Genomic DNA, 15,929 nt, shown 5'->3' with positions numbered 1-15,929 from the left:
ATCAGGTTGCTCAGAGTCCCATCCAATGTGACATCTACCATCTGCAGGCATCTACCATCTCTCTGAGCAACCCGTTCCAGTGTTCCAACACCCTCATTGTAAGAAATGTCATCCTTTTTTCTATCTAGTCTGAATCCACTTTCTTTTAGTTTAAAACCATTACCCTTGTCCTACTGTAGCAGGCCCTGCTAAAAAGTTCATCACCATCTGTCTTATAAGCCCCTTTTAAATACTAAAAAGCTGCAAAAAGGTCTCCTTGGAATGACCATTCTTCAGGCTGAACAACCTTAGTTCTCTCAGCCTGATCACAGGAGAGACCTCTGATCACTCTAAGAAGTCCACACCTTTGCTGTTCTGAAAACTTCAGAGCTGATGCAGCACTGCAGGTGGGGTCCCAGCAGAGCAGAGGGGCAGAATCCCCTCCCTGGCCCTGCTGCCCACCATTGGATGTAGCCTAGGACACATTTGGCTTTCTGGCTGCACACTGACAGCCTCTCAACCACCAGCACCGCCAAGTCCTCTGCAGGGCTGCTCTCGATCCCTTCATTGTAGTGATACTTAGGGTTGCTCCGACCCAGGTGCAGCACCTTGCATTTGGCTTTGTTGAACCCCATGGGCCCATTTCTTGAACTTGTTGAGGTCCCTCAGGAGTGTCATTTGAAAACTTGTTGAGGGTGCACTTGATTCCCCCTGTGTAGGTCTCATATCACTAATGGAGATATAACAGAATATTCTGAGTTGGAAGAGACCTACAAAGATCACATGAAGTCCAGCTCTTAGGTGAATGGCCCCTATGGGGATCAAACACACCACCTAGGTGTTATTAGCACTATGTTCTAACCAACTGAGATAATCTCAAATTAAAGTGAGTGGCTCAAATTAAAGGTCATATGGTTTGAAACCACCTGTCACAGCAGAGGAGAGGGGATATTTAACAGTCTGGTCCCAATATGGGGACATACAGCCATTGACCACTCCTTTCTGGATATGACCATCCCAACCTATTCCTCATCTGCTGAACAGCACACCCATTAAATCCATCTCTCCATTTCAGAGAGAGGGGTGTTGTGAGGGGCTGTGCCAAAGGCCTTATAGAAATGCAGGTAAATGACACCTGAATCCCTTCCCTTGGCCGCTGCTGTAGTCACCCCATCACAGAAGGCCCCTGGGCTGGTTAGGCAGCACTTGCCCTTGCTGAAGCTGTGCTGGCTGTTTCAAATCACCTCCCTGTCCTCTGTGTGCCTTAGCATAGCTGTGCTCTCACAGGGCACGGCCTCTGAAGCCAGAGGGACTGCCAGGATGAGATCCTACCCTGCACTGGCCACTGCTGTCCGCTCAGGTGTGCCCATGGGCAGGGACTCTCTCCACCTCAGCAAACATCCTCGTGGGGACATTGCATGGGCTGCAGTGAGAGCTGGCGTGGCAGCCTTTCCCCTGGCAGAGGCAGTGTGTACACCTTTTCCTGAACAGCCCTCTATTGTCAGGCTTGTATTTCTCAGCTTAGGCATGGAAAGGTGAATGGCCTCCCTTTCAACTTCCACAGGAGCTGAAAATCGGCTTCACAAAAACAGATGGGGTGGGGTGCAAATGACACTTCTGCAGTTTCCCACCCACTTGTCCCTGCAGCCGTGACCGCAGGCGGGCAGAGCTCGGTGGGGCTTCTCCAGAAAGGAGCACCCAGCGCTGTGACTGACACACAAAGCCACGGCCAGGTGGGTCCGTGGGAGGGACAGACAGGGAGAGGTTCTTGCAGAGCCCTGACTCAGCCATCAAGTCGCAGCAAGGGCCCAGTCAGCACCCTGTTTCATCCCTGGTAGGGACAGGAGTGCCCCTCCCTGCACCTTGTCACCACTGGCTACCACCTGCCTGGGACACCGGGACACCCATCAATGCCAGAATTTGCACCTCAGCCTCCTCACACCCACCGCTGCTGTGAGCATCACCTGGGCCCTTTCTGCAAGCTTGCAGATATTTCAGGGCCACATCCAAAGCTCCTCACTGTCACTCAGCAAATCCCTGTTGATTCCAAGCAGGCTTGGGCCAGGCCCTTAGGAAGGGTGTAACTCCTTAAAACACTGCAATACCACCCAGACGCTTTCTGCACTCCCTTTTTGCAACATCAGGTCCCATTTCACACAGCAGCCATTACCTGCTGGCAGCAGATCTCCACACTGGATGCAGAATTCCCGGTTCAGGCTGTGCCCACTGTTGCCAGCAGTGATGGACTTTCAGCACTCTCAGTCCATGGCAGTCAGGCTACTTGACTTCCCTCAGACCCAGAGGCAGAGCTGGTTCTGCTCCTGACAATCCAGAGCAGCATGGTGCAGCCTTTCTATATCAGCAAACCACAGTGGAGTCCTGATTAATCTAATTTCTCCCAGTATTTTACACCACCATCCCCTTGTTATAATTTACATGATGCACATCTCACTCCAGTGACCCATCTCAGTGATGTCTTTGGGACATCTGGGAAATTTAGGCAAGTATTAAACAATAATGACACTATATAAAGCATGATGGTGGCCTCAAGAATGAGCCCTTTGATGCCACCTAGCATATGTGGGAAGTCTGGAAAGAAAAGCAACTGGTGAGCCCTGTAGCCCAAGTAAATCTCCCTGTATGTCCCTGGGGCTAAAGTTCACAACAGTGAACCTGGAATGACTCTTGTAGTTTTAGCCAGTTGTGGGTGACACAGGAGGGAGAACTTAATCTTGTTATTAGGCTTGAGTTTAATTAAAATATTGCCCAGATAGGCAACATACTATGTGTTCAGTTAAGAATAATAATAATTAAAAAAAACGTTTGAAAACGTTCTACAGAGGCTATCAGAAAAAGTTGCTACATTCAGTTATTTACTCAGTTTTCGGTTTCTTACCTGGTAAAAATTTAACTAGTTCACCAGTTCCTGCAAAGTTTCCCAGAGCAGAAAAGGGTTGTCCAGTGAGCCAGAACACTCATGTCTCCCACACCACCACTGTCCAAATGGGGCTGAACTCAGCTCTGATCCCACAGTTCCAACTGGAGGAATAATGAAAATAATACTTTGTATTGACACGGAATAAGTGTAGCAAAAAGTAGAATGCCCAGCAAATGTTTTAAAACCTGTTTTATTTTGGCATCCCTTATAATTAATTATATTAAAAGGGATATTTTCAGCAGAAGAGGCTGATAGAAGATAAAATCATTAGATTATGAGAGAGAATAAATTTGGATCAGAAAATAATTAAGGCATGTTGGGGAAAGATCTTTTTAGCAGTTACACGATGGTAGGTGAAAAATAAAATAAATTTCAAGGAAAGATTTTAACTCCTGGTCCAACTCTCTGGTTTCCAGTGGCCTGAACAGCTTCAAGAACAAGAACTGTCTAGGTAGGGAATTCAGTCAGCTCAGCTCTATGTCCTGAGGTGAAAGAGAAAAAAAAAAAAAAGAAGGCAAAACAAAAAATATTTAGATGTGTAAAGAAAAAAATTGCTAATTAAATAGATAATTAATTAGCCAGTTGTGCTGTCGAGTGGGAGGTGGGTTCAGCTGTCTTTGGGGGTCAGAGACCTAAGGGGTTTGCTCCCAAAGACACACGTGATTTCTGGCACAGAGCTGGAAGGTGTGTCCACACCCAGCAGAGGTGAGAAGTGATGACCAGAAACACCTTCCTTTTTCTTGCTCACTGTAAGGAAAAACATCAGCATCAATGACAGTAACCTCTTCACTTGTTCACAGACACATGGAACTGATAACCTGGAACTGCATTTACTGTGTATTATTTCACAGGAATTAGAGATGGAAGGGGAATGCTGCACAACTCAATTTTACCTCCTCGCAGCCAAGAGATATAACCTTGATTCCAAGCTTATTTTTGTGTTTATCCACTGCTTATTGTAAAGATTAAAGTCGTGCTGGGGCTTCCTCTGGAGGGAGAGCCCGACTTGCCAAAGTGCCACCCACGCTTTCTCCCTCTGGTATTTCCCCTGTTCTTCCCAGCACCGAGGTGGGGTTGATATGGAAGTTACATGGGGTTTGTGGAGACACCCCTTGTCCCCCACTCTGGTCTCTCCAGTGACACCAGAGAGAGGAGATATGGGTGAGCTTGTAGGTGACAGTGGAAACCACCCAGTGAATTTCAGTGCCTGGAGGGTTGGGTGGCAGCTGGATGGGGGTTTCCTTTATTACAGCTCTGAACTGAGTAGGTGTCTGACATCTGTTTAAATTCTAACAAGTACCTAAGTAGTCTCTTGGATCTCATCCCAAAACCTATCTAACCCCTTTATCACTGTGTAGGGAGCCTCTGATTAGCAATCAAAGGTTTTGGCAGTCAAAGACATCCTACCAGCTAATCACCAACCAAAGGGAACACTTCACAGCCTCTGGAGTACCGACCTGTACAGCCGTGTGTCCTCGGCCCGAATGGTCTTGTGACATCACCTGGTTCACACACAATTCACCAGCTTAATTTACTCCTCAGCAAGCTAAAACTCTCATCTTTTTTTTTCTTTCTTTTTTTTTTTTTTTTTTTTTTTAAACATTTCTGGTATTTTTACAGTGTCATTCACCAAAGGTGAATTATCCAATTAACCAGTAAAGAATAGCCAGCTATTAAACATTATTAAAATCCAGCAGAAAATGCATTGTTTTAAATGGATCTGTTAGAAAGCTAGGAAGAAATGTTAATTTTTTACACACTTACTAACTAATGAAAAAAGGTGAATATTAGAAATAAAATGTCACAATCTGCAAATCTGAACCAGAACCAAATTCACCTGGATCATACTTGAGATGTATTTGACTTGAAGAATGCTTGAAGAGTAAGGGCTACCTGATCTTGCTTGAGCATTTCCTACATCAGAAAGGCTGCTTTGATTAACTAAATTAATTCTATATTTATCTTGACAAATTCCCGTAAAATTCCTGTGGCAGATATATTTCCATTAATCTAAATCTTGGATACATTATTTTAGTTTATTTTGATAAGCTGTCAGTGCTGTGAAACCAATTTGAGCATTGGGTAGATTCTCAGCACTAGCCAAGCCCAGCAACACTGACAGCAAAAGCCTGAATATTTGTTATTTTGGGGTTTAACTATAATTTTCAGAGGGCGGAGGACACCACTGAGGACTGAAACATGTTGCTGAAGTGATTCCTGCAGACTGCAGGGCTCAAACCCACATCTCCATCTAACCTGAGGAGAGAGAGGTGAGAGTGCCTCCCCCACCACTGGCACAGCTCACAGGCCCTCACTAGCTGTCCTGGGCTGTGGTACAGAAATATAATGCTTTCCAGAAAGTGATGGATTTCAGAAATCTGGCCAGTAACTTCTAGGCCTAATTGGAGAGCATTTAGCATTTAACCTTTCCCATCTCTTCCTTTTCTCTCTGGAACTTCAAAGGGATCACAAGCTGTTTTATTCCTGAAACTAGACTGTGGCCACAACTCTGTGATAGCACATGTCAAATAAGCAAAAGCAAAAATAATAATTTAGCTGTTTTTAGAGAACATGCTGTGATTTTCACATCAGCAGGCAGTGCTATTACATTACTGGGTAGTGCTGGAAGTGTACTGAGTGCCACACAAAAGGAAAAAGAGATGCTAATACAATCAACCAGTCCAACTGGAGCTATGCATGGCTGAAAGGGAATGAACAATCTTGTTTTTTAAGCCCTTATGTTTTTTATTTCATGTCTCTGAAGTTACAGACATGCACGTGAATTTTGCTGACTTAAAGGCAAAATACCTGTTCCCAGGACATAGAATGGGCTGCACAACAATGCAACATGTCTTGACACAAGGAAGAATGACCTCACCTGGGGCTGTGGGTTGCAGTTTGGAAATAGTGTTTCAACAGCAATTGCAATCCCTGGCAGGAACTGAAAACTCTGCATGTTCTGATCATGAATGCAATTTCCTTGTGGCTTTGCATAAATGCTGTCAATCCAAATAATTTCCAGTAGATTCCATCTCTTTTGAAATAATAGAAACTACTGCAAGTGATTTATGAGCACCCTTGCCTGATACTCTACCCATAAAATAAAATAAAATATCTAGCAGTAAAACACCTGGGGTGGTTTAGCCCAGATTTATTTTACACTTTTTCCACAAACTAGACAAGTACAGAGGTGCTATAAGGCTGATTTAATCCCATTTTTCTGGGATCCAGACAACATTTCCTGCACAGCTCAGGACACCAGCCAGCCCATAGCAGGCAAATGCCACAGGAGCACCGTGTTCCTCCCCCACACTAGTCCCAAGGGGTGAGCCCCACTGTGAATGCCTCCTGGTCTCATTTTGGTTTGGAACCTCACAGCCTGTGGAGCACCAAGACCTGAAATTTGCCTCTCTTCCCATCCTCTCCACTTTCTCTGAAACCCCAACATATTTGGGGAGTAACTTTTTCCTGCTTTTTGCATTTGTACACTTAGCTATGTGCCAAGACAGCCCAACACCCAGCTCCCCTGTGCTGCCTTGACCACAAAAGACATCCCAGTTCTTCAGGATGCCAGACTGAGAAGGGACTGCACACACAGGCTGGAGAGAGGAGAGGAATTGGGGTGTGTGCAGCAGAGGGACAGCAAGCCCGTGGCTGCTGCTGGGATCAGACACAGCAGCTGGGGCAAAAATGGTCTGCCAGGAGTGCTGGGAGTTAGACTTCTCCAGGCTTCTCCTGGAGAAGCATCCTGGCACAGATAAGGGGCTCTGGTGAAGAAGCCCCGGCTAACACAACTCAGCATGCACTTAATATATGGGGTTTGGGCACTTCCTCTTGAGCATGCCTCAAGCAATTCCAACCTCTCTTTCAAAATGCTACCTTTTTATGTAGTCAAATAACAAAGGAGCAGATTTTTTTCCCCCATGGTCAGTTTATTCTGCCACCCACCATTTACTCATAAAAATGTCAGTTCAAACAAGAACCACCTAGCAGCAGGCATGTGAAGGTGCTGAGAAAGAATCTCAAATAAGGGGCAGCAATCTTTATTTATTTCTTAGCAAAATAAATTATCTACTGACCCAGTAAATTATGCCAGCAAGTCACCAAGCTGGAGCCCTTGATTTCGTGCCAGATTTTAAGTACTGAGAGTACATGGATAATGCAAACATTGCAAAAGACAGTGGTTTTGTTGGATGTCCACCTTTCCCTGCCTGTAGCAAATCCCTTTACGGTGTACTTGAATAAAATGAAGAGCAATGGTAGAAACATTCCTGACCTAAAGGGATTTGGTTTTCCTTCTTTTGGGGTGCTGGTTGAAAGGGATATTTCTTGTGTTTACCTGGAGTTTTTGCAATCCTGAATGCCTACATTTCTTAGGAATAAGCTCAGTGACCTTTCTGAGGAGATGCTGTGTGGCTCTTTGCAATTTCTTGGTGTAATATCTCAGTCTCTTCCGTGTCTACAAGACAGATCTCTGCAGTGGGCTCTGCTGGGACTCCTGTGCTCAGCAGCATGATGACAAGCAAGGAAGAGAGACACTGGTACCTGGAACATTATCTTCCCTGGGGCTCCACCACTCTTTGGAGACAGAAATCAAGGATTCCTTCCTCATATTAATTTAGCAATGATTGCTGATCCACTCCTAAATGATCTGGTCCCTTTGTCTTGTTCCAAGTCCAGCTGATTCAGTCTATGTGTAGACTTAATAACCACCTGAGCTCCTTTCCCTGGTTCTGTGTTAAAATGCACCTGCAGCTGCAGAGAATCCTTGAGATCTTTCAGGGAATATCCTGGCAGTTTGCAGCTTACCTTCTTTTCAGATCTGCCAGTACAGGTCTCCTCAAAGAGCTTGCAAGTCACCTTCCACCACCCAGTCATACCCAGGGAAAAGCCTTTCTTCTCTCTGGGGCTATTCTGCACACCAGAGATTTCTTGGCACCCAACAAAAACAAACACAGAAGTGAGACAAGATCTTAGTTTTTCCAGCCTGTGGCAGCTGCTGGCAAAAAGACTGGGGAGAGTGACAGGGCTGAAAAGGCACTGTCCTTTGGGCAATGAAAAGGGGGTATTAGAAAAGTCAGGACAGGGAAGAACACATGTAAAGTTTGCAAGGATGTCAGGGACAGCCTAAAATAGCAGATGGATAATTCAGACTACTGGGGCAAGAGTTCCAGGGATTTCTTCACCAGCAGCCTTTGTACCCCAAGGATACTGCCATGTTCAGAGTGTTCTCCACCTCTTATTGCACAAAGCAGGGCAAGAGCCAACATCCTTATCCCTTTCCAATCTGTTAAAGACAAGAGCTATGAATCTGAGGAATTCAAAACCACCACTTCACCTTTCTTATAACTATTCATTAAAATTTATGCTGTCATAAATTATTGACTCATTTAATGAAATACCGGTTCAGTCCCTAGTTATCTCCAACTGTCATCCCAATTTATCAGTGATGGTCATAAATTATAAGCATAAATTATAGCCCTTAAAAATCAGAAGTTTTGTAATTTATGCCTAACATTTGTTTATCACCTGTAGAAAATGCAGGAAAGGAACATAACAAACCAGAAACACTTGGGCAAGAAAATTGTCACATTGGCCCATGAACATTTTATTCAGCTGCAGAGTAATTATTTTACTAAAAAGGTTGTTGGGATTTTTTTGTTTGTTTGTTTGTTTGTTTGTTTGTTTTGTAATGTTAGCAAGGCATCTAATATTTTCCCTGCCTTAACTCATGTATTTTTCAGTTTTTGTATACCAAATACACTATCTGAGACTTGTGCTGCTGCTAGTCTGGAGTTTGTCTATACCACAGAACTGAGAAGAGTCCTTCTAAGCATCAATACCATGCTGTAGTCTGGCCCTACATCCCCCAAACCCCAGAGAAGTATGATCTGCCTTCCTCTGACAAAGGAAACTGCCCTCAGCTCAACAGCATTTTTGTGTACTTTGCTGTTTGTTTTTGTGTCTGGTTGTTTCAGGTCAGCAAAACCATTCCAGCAAGCTGACCACTCCCCACTCTGCTGGTAACATTTCCCTCCTAGGCACAAGGTGGTGTGTAACCTGGATGTATATCCTTTTTTTTTTATTAGATACTTAGTGGTCCTTGGCCAAACAAGTCTTCCTGAAGCCTACTTCAGCTTCCTTTATTATTTCCTGTACAAAGCAGAGCCTCACAGTCTTGCATAATTTCTGTTAACTTTACAACTCCAAATTGTTGCCCATTGACCAACAGCAGTCAGGCTTGAGCATGCAGCTGCCTGCTTGGTTCCTGTCAGGACAGGAGCTCTCCCAGTGCTGTCTCTGCACAGGGGCACCAGTTCCAGCTTTGCACACAGCTTTGTGTGCTTCAGTGCCCAAGAGCTCTTCAGGTGCTGTAGATTTTGCCCAGTCAGCATAAAAATCTTACTCTGTCACCCTGTGTTCATTTTTAATCTCCTGCACTGAATATAGACAGCTGCTGAAAGTCAGCAGTTTTTGAGCGTTCTCCAAATGTGTGCATAACCCCCTTGCAATGTGCTACATTTTTTTCAGCCCTCAGTGGCAGTGAAGCCCTTGTTCTTGGATACCCACAAATGAAGAATCTTGGCTTTGACACGTGAAGGAGCCATCTGATGGGATTTGTGGCAGGTGTTTCACAATAGTTGAATTGCCAGGAAAAAATTTTATAGTGGGGAATGAAGAAAACCTAGGGAATGAAAAAAGAGAGAGTCAGCTTTTGAGAATCTGACTTGTCCATATGTCCTGGGGCACAGCCTGGATACATCCCAGACAGCTTCACAAGCATGTTCTCATGGGCATTGCTCCAGGGAATAGCACTGGGCACCGGAATAGCACCCAAAGGGCCCTGGGATTCTCGATTCTCCCTGACTGAGAGCCCCACACAGACACATGACCTCCAGGGCACAGCTGTAACCCAGCACAGATCTCTTGGAGGAACATGTTGGTGTGGCCTTGGCCATACCTTCTGCCTGGAAAGCCCTTTTTAATAGTCACTGTTTTTCTTAATTTTGTTAACAGCATGAGATTTCAACTGAATCTCTTTAGTTCCTCATGACTCTTCCTTCCCAACTCCTTTCAACTCCCAGCTCAATTCCTTTATCTCTGAATAGTTTAGCAAGAGGAAATGTTTCCCATTATATATTTGCATGCAAGAAATGACTTGGTTAATATGATGCATACATAGGTGCAACCAGGTGGTTACTGAATCATCCTATTCTTGTTTTTAATCTGATTCAGGATACAAATTTCAGACCTTGGCAAACTGCTGGATCAGTCACGTAGTCCGGTTAAATTAAAACAATGCAAAAATGTGAATCCAGCTTAATTTCCATGGAGGAATCACACGTTGTTCTCAGATACTGCCTGCTTCCCCACCAGCCCCCTTGAGTTCCTGTCACTGCGTTCAACGACTCACACCAGAATTTTTAATCATGACTGTTCCCACGCTTCCCTTCTCTTTGTGGGTTTTGCAGAATCAGATCTTTTCCCATTGTTGGCATCCAGCCTTTCTAGTCTTCACTGGCACTACCCTTTGTATTTAGCAGCTTTTATGACCCTCCATAAAAGCTCCGTCATCCCAGCTTTTAAGCAATTTCTCTCCCCAGCTTCGAGTATTTGCCACTGATATCTCTCATTGTCTTCTTCCCACCCTTTTCTGTGAATAACTTAATTAATGCGTGTTTCTTCTAATCTCTGTGTTCTCCAAGAGATAGAGAAGGACAAAACCTCCTCAGATAAGCATCAAAAATTAAAAGTGTTCCTGGCAAACCTGAGAAGTTTGCCTGAACTCTAATAGTGCATTCACAGACATGGAATATGAATGGGGAAGGGTGGGAATTGGTGAAATGTAAGGTCTGCCCCTACACCCCTCTTCTTTGGGAAGAGCTTGTTTTCGAGACAGTGGCAAGCACCTCCTCAGACATAAAGAAAATCACAAAGCTCTTTTATAGTTCCTGCTCTGCCTGTTCCTGGCCTTATGGTGCATCTTTGTGAAAAGGTATCAGTCTCTCACGCGGAACTCCTCACCCTATCACTTTTTTTTTTTTTTTTTTTTTTGGGCAATAGGTAGTAAAGAGGGGTCCTACCCACCGACTTATCCGTGAAGGGGTTTGAGCCTTTGAGGGCACTGGAGAGAGACCCTGAGAGCTGCAAGGCGAGCTGGGCCAGCCAGGTGTCCCCCTGAGGGGACAGGCGGTGGCCCTGTGAAAGTGGAGGTGTCTCTGGAGCTGCAGGGCTTGGGCTAAAGACCTGAGAAGCTGAGGGATGCATACTTATCTCTTCTAATCAGGGAGGAAAGGCAAATAGCTACAAAGAAAATTCTGGTTGCCACCGGGTGTTGAAACAAAGGATTGGGCAGCTATTGACACTTTAAAATGTGTCACTTAAGTGTTGTGTGAAAGTGTCTTTGTTACAGCTGGAGGAAACGATGAAACCTCTTCAACGTTCTTGTTATCCTGAACAGCCAAGAGAAACGGAAGAACCCATGCTGCTTTATGAAATAAATTTGGAAGATGATTTTGAGAAACTTCTGGAAGACAGCTCTTACTCAGAGAACTAAACCAGGTGCTGTATCCCTCTCCAGAAGTTTCCTGAATTATTTGAATTAGGCAGCAAACAATAAAAGAAGGCTGATGTCTTCTTCTGTCAGGGATCTTAAGCTTTGTCTGGCGGAGAAGCATTCGGAGATTGGAATGATCGTGGGATTAATTCCTGTGCTGCAACATTGACATAAACCAGCATCTTTGCAACCCTTACATCAAGTTGAGTTTACAAAGCACTCTGAGTGCTCTTTTCACACTCAGAGCAGCCTCTCTATCCCTGATCCTCCTCCTACAACATAAACCACAGCAGTATTTTTATCGCATTAATATTTTACTATAGAAAAAGCTGAAATATGACAAAGTAATAAAGTATTTTTGTCAAACAATGAAAGTTTGTTCCTTGTAAATAAAATGTTCCCTGAAAATGACACATGAGCCCATTACTTCTCTGTGTGGAGATGGAGGAGGCAGAGTTGTACCAACAAAGTGGCTCTGTAAGCTCTAAGAATTCAATGTTGTGTAATAGGCATGAAAGCTAAGACTTTATGGATTTGAGCTCCTACAACCATGTAGCTTTATTAGCCAGATCTTGCCAACAGCACTTCAGGCACTTTTCTATAAAATAAAAGGCTGGGAGGGCAATTAAAGTGAACAAAATAAAAATGACTGGGTACCTATTTCAGACACTAATATACACTTAAAGATATTGAAGCAGACAAAATTATTTGCTCAAGGGCTAAGCAAGTACAGTATTTTTGGTCATATAATGACCAAAATGAGTGTTTGAACAGCAGAGGCAAACTGGTTACACATGCTGAGTTGAACTGGGAAGGTGCTTTTACTGATGTTAGTTCGAAAAATCCAGGTGTAATATGTTTAATCCAGCCTCAAAGAAATGAAAACTATTTTCAAAGTGTGGTCTGAGTCTATAGCTACATTTCCAGTTGATTAATGACAATTGTGCACGACAAGTAGTGAGTAAGCTGCTAGGTGTTGAAAGAGCTTCATTTGAAGCGAAGTGGTGAATAAGGAGGTTGCTACACATATGAATCAGCAAAAATAAAAATCTTTGTGAATTATAAAAATGGTGCTTTGTGGTAGTCAAAACTAAACCTGACCATGAGGAATAGCAGATCTTATCCAGTGTAACAGGATAACAAAATTACAAGTGAACCTGGGCATCTGCTGATGCAAACTAATACAGAGTGTGAAAATTACTTCAAAACACAACTATTCAAGTGTATGGGCATATATGTGCCCCAGGAGGTACTATTCTAATTTCCAACAATTCTTGAGAAAGAATCTTGGGCTGAGTATGAAAAAGTCAACTTATTGCTACAATGTGTCTGAAAAATGAAAACGAGTAAATAGGAATTACTAGAAAATGATTGCAAATGCCACAGGAAGCATTGCTCTGTGAATTAATAAACTGCGCAGGAACTTGGACTGCTCTTGTAAAAATGACACACATCACAGGTTGTGATGAGAATAATAAAGATATGTAACAGTTCCTGCATGGAACTTCAATAAATTAGGCCTTTCAGGGCAGAATAAAAAGCATGGGGAAGGATATGACAGAAGTTTATGCACTCTTTAAGGAGATGAACAGGGAAAGACAATTAGCTATTACTCCCAATGGTGAAGACTCCCATGAAATAATCTAAAAGCAGGTTTTCTGGAAATGAAACTTTTTTTTTCTTTCACCACACATAATTAAGCTATTGAGTTAATTACTCCAGGATCATGTGGATTTATATATATATATATTTATATGGGATAAATATTAAATATTTATATAAACCATATAGAGGCAACATCAAAACATAGTTAGGCAAAGCAGAGAGTGAAACAATTGCTATTTAATATAATAAAAGTGTAGACCCAGACAGAGCCTCTGGAGGTGCCTGGGGCTGTTGAATGCAGAGATGAAGACAGTCCTTGGAAAGCCATAGGACATTGCTGGGAGATGATGCCAAGATTTCTGCTCTCCTGAGATAAGCTAAAACCTGTTTCTGAGTTGAGGAAGTTGCAACAGTATTTATTTTCCTATTTTTATAAAGCTTTTATTTCCGCATTGCTTTATGACCCATAAGAAACAAAGTTTTGTACATACATGAACATTTGGTAACATTCACCAACTTCAGTGCTGCCTCTTCCCTACAAATGCGCCTTACAGATTCCAGAGTTGTTAAAACTTGTCTCTTGCACCTCCTGCCAATGAAACAGGTGTTAAGAAAAGTGTATGCAACAAGCCTGCAACCCTGGATTTATGCTCTGTCAGAATTCCTTGCTAGGACTTCCCTCTCCTTCCCAAATAAAGCATTACATACACAAGCATGCAAACAAAAATCAAGGAAACTAAAAATAGCACTCAGCTTTGACATAGAATTTGTTTGGTTGTAAATAAAAAACACTGCAGCAGTACTGAGCAATGCAAGCTGTGAATTTCTTCCATGCATTTACAATTACTATGAAACCTGTGTACCATTTCATGAAAAATAGTTTTATGTTAACTAAATAGTTAACTATTAAAGATCTTTATTTTTAGATTATTTAAAGATCTTAGATTACAGTGAAGCTTTTAATACACTCACAGTGCCCTTCTCGACAAAATGTCCAGCACACAGCTGGATAAACATGTCCTATAAACATGGTGAGCAACTGGCTCATGGGCTGGACACAAAGGGTTCTGGGGAATGGGGTGACATCACAGTGGTGACCTGTCACTAAAGGGGTTCCACTGGGCTCCATCCTCTGCCCTTCAACATCTTCATAAATGACTTGGAAGGGATACTAAGTAAGTTTACCAGTCATACTAAACTGGTGGGAGCTGTTGACTCCCTTGAAGGCAGGGAAGCCATGCAGAGAGACCTGGACAAATCAGAGGCTGGGCAATCACCAACTAGATGTTTAACAAGGGAAAGTTCCAGATTCTGCACCTGGGATGGTTCAACCCTGGATGTATGGACAGACTGGGGAATGAGATGCTGGAGAGCAGTGCCATGGAAAGGGATCTGGGGGTCCTGATCAATGGCAAGTTGGGCATGAGCCAGCAGTTCCCTGGCAGCCAGGAGAGCCAGCCCTGTCCTGGGGGGCATCAGGAACAGCATCACAGGTGGGCAAAAGAGGGGATTGTCCTGCTCTGCTCTGAGCTGGGGCAGCCTCACCTGGAGAGCTGGGGACAGCTTTGGGTGCCACAGTATAAAAGAGACATTAAACTATTGGAGAGTGTCCAAGGGAGGGCAATGAAAATGGTGAAGCGTTTGGAGAGGAAGCCATGTGAGGAGTGTCTGAGGTCACTTGGTGTGTTCAGCCTGGAGGAGTCTGAGGGGATTGAGGGGAGACCCCATTGCAGTGTGCAGCTTCCTCATGAGGGGAAGCAGAGGGGCAGACATTGACCTCTTCCCTTTGATGACCAGTGACAGGACCCAAGGGAACGGCCTGAATCTGTGTCAGGGGAGGTTTAGGCTGGATATCGGGAAAAGGTTCTTCACCCAGAGGGTGTTTGGACACCGGAACAGGCTCCCCAGAGAAGTGGTTACAGCGCTGAGCCTGACAGAGTTCAAGAAGTGTTTGTGTTCTCAGGCACATGGTGTGACACTTGGGGTGTCCTGTGCAGAACCAGGAGTTGGATTCAATGATCCTTGTGGGTCCCTTCCAACTCAGAATATTCTATGAAGTCCAACTTAATTTTCTAAACCTCTGAGAGCAAAGCCAAATTAATTTGTAATTTTGCAGATACACACACAAGTTTGAGTTTCTAGTAATTGTTACCTATACAAATTACTAGATCAAGTTTAAATGTTATTAAAGTCCCTACTGATGAAAGATTTCTGCTTCCAGACACGTGTCACAAAAACCAGGCTCAGTGCTAAGTGCAACATAGAGAGCTTTACTTCAATATACAGTAACAAACACAGCATTCATTTCTGGTAGGAATTTTTGTCAGTGCTTTGAAAAGCCAAGACTCTTTACTAAGTTGCAATCAAGTATCATTTTAATAGAATTCTTGTGTGGATGCTTTGGGTGAAGTGCAGACTGTGTGAGGCTAACCTGAGCCTGAGAGCAACACTGGGTATACTTTATATGTTACAAGCAAAGCCCAAGTAAGAGCATCTAGTGCTGATGCAATTCATACCTGGCTGGCTTGGACTTTGTCCACAAAACCTTTCCTTAAAGATGGGGCTTAAAGAGTACTATAACAAGATTAAACTTTTCTTATATTTTTGTTGTGAACAACAGAGCTCAATCACCAGACAAATAACAACTAGTGACAGATCTTAGCATGGCAAGTAACTCTGATTGAGTCACTCTTTATACTTCCTGCTAGGCTACTTTCTCTCACAAAACCAACTTTAATCCCCAGTCCCTTTGCGCAGTAGCAGTGAAATCAAGGCTGTGAACCCCAGCGCGGAATTCCTTGTCAAAGGAAAACCAAGTATCTTACTTCACTCCTGCCCTTAGCGGTGTGA

At 43.6% G+C, this 15,929-nt stretch overlaps 1 protein-coding gene across 1 annotated transcript in view; it reads left to right on the top strand.

Annotated features, from left to right (window-relative positions):
- Positions 1–15,929, top strand: part of LOC130265579 (gap junction beta-2 protein-like) — a 35,508-nt gene that overhangs the window by 13,814 nt on the left and 5,765 nt on the right. The gene's annotated exons all lie outside the window — the stretch shown is intronic.

The sequence above is a fragment of the Oenanthe melanoleuca genome, chromosome 1 (genome assembly GCF_029582105.1).
Source record: "Oenanthe melanoleuca isolate GR-GAL-2019-014 chromosome 1, OMel1.0, whole genome shotgun sequence".
Classification (NCBI taxonomy): Eukaryota; Metazoa; Chordata; class Aves; order Passeriformes; family Muscicapidae; genus Oenanthe; species Oenanthe melanoleuca.
The sequence above is the reverse complement of the archived record's forward strand: the minus strand, read 5'-3'. Positions and strand labels throughout refer to the sequence as shown.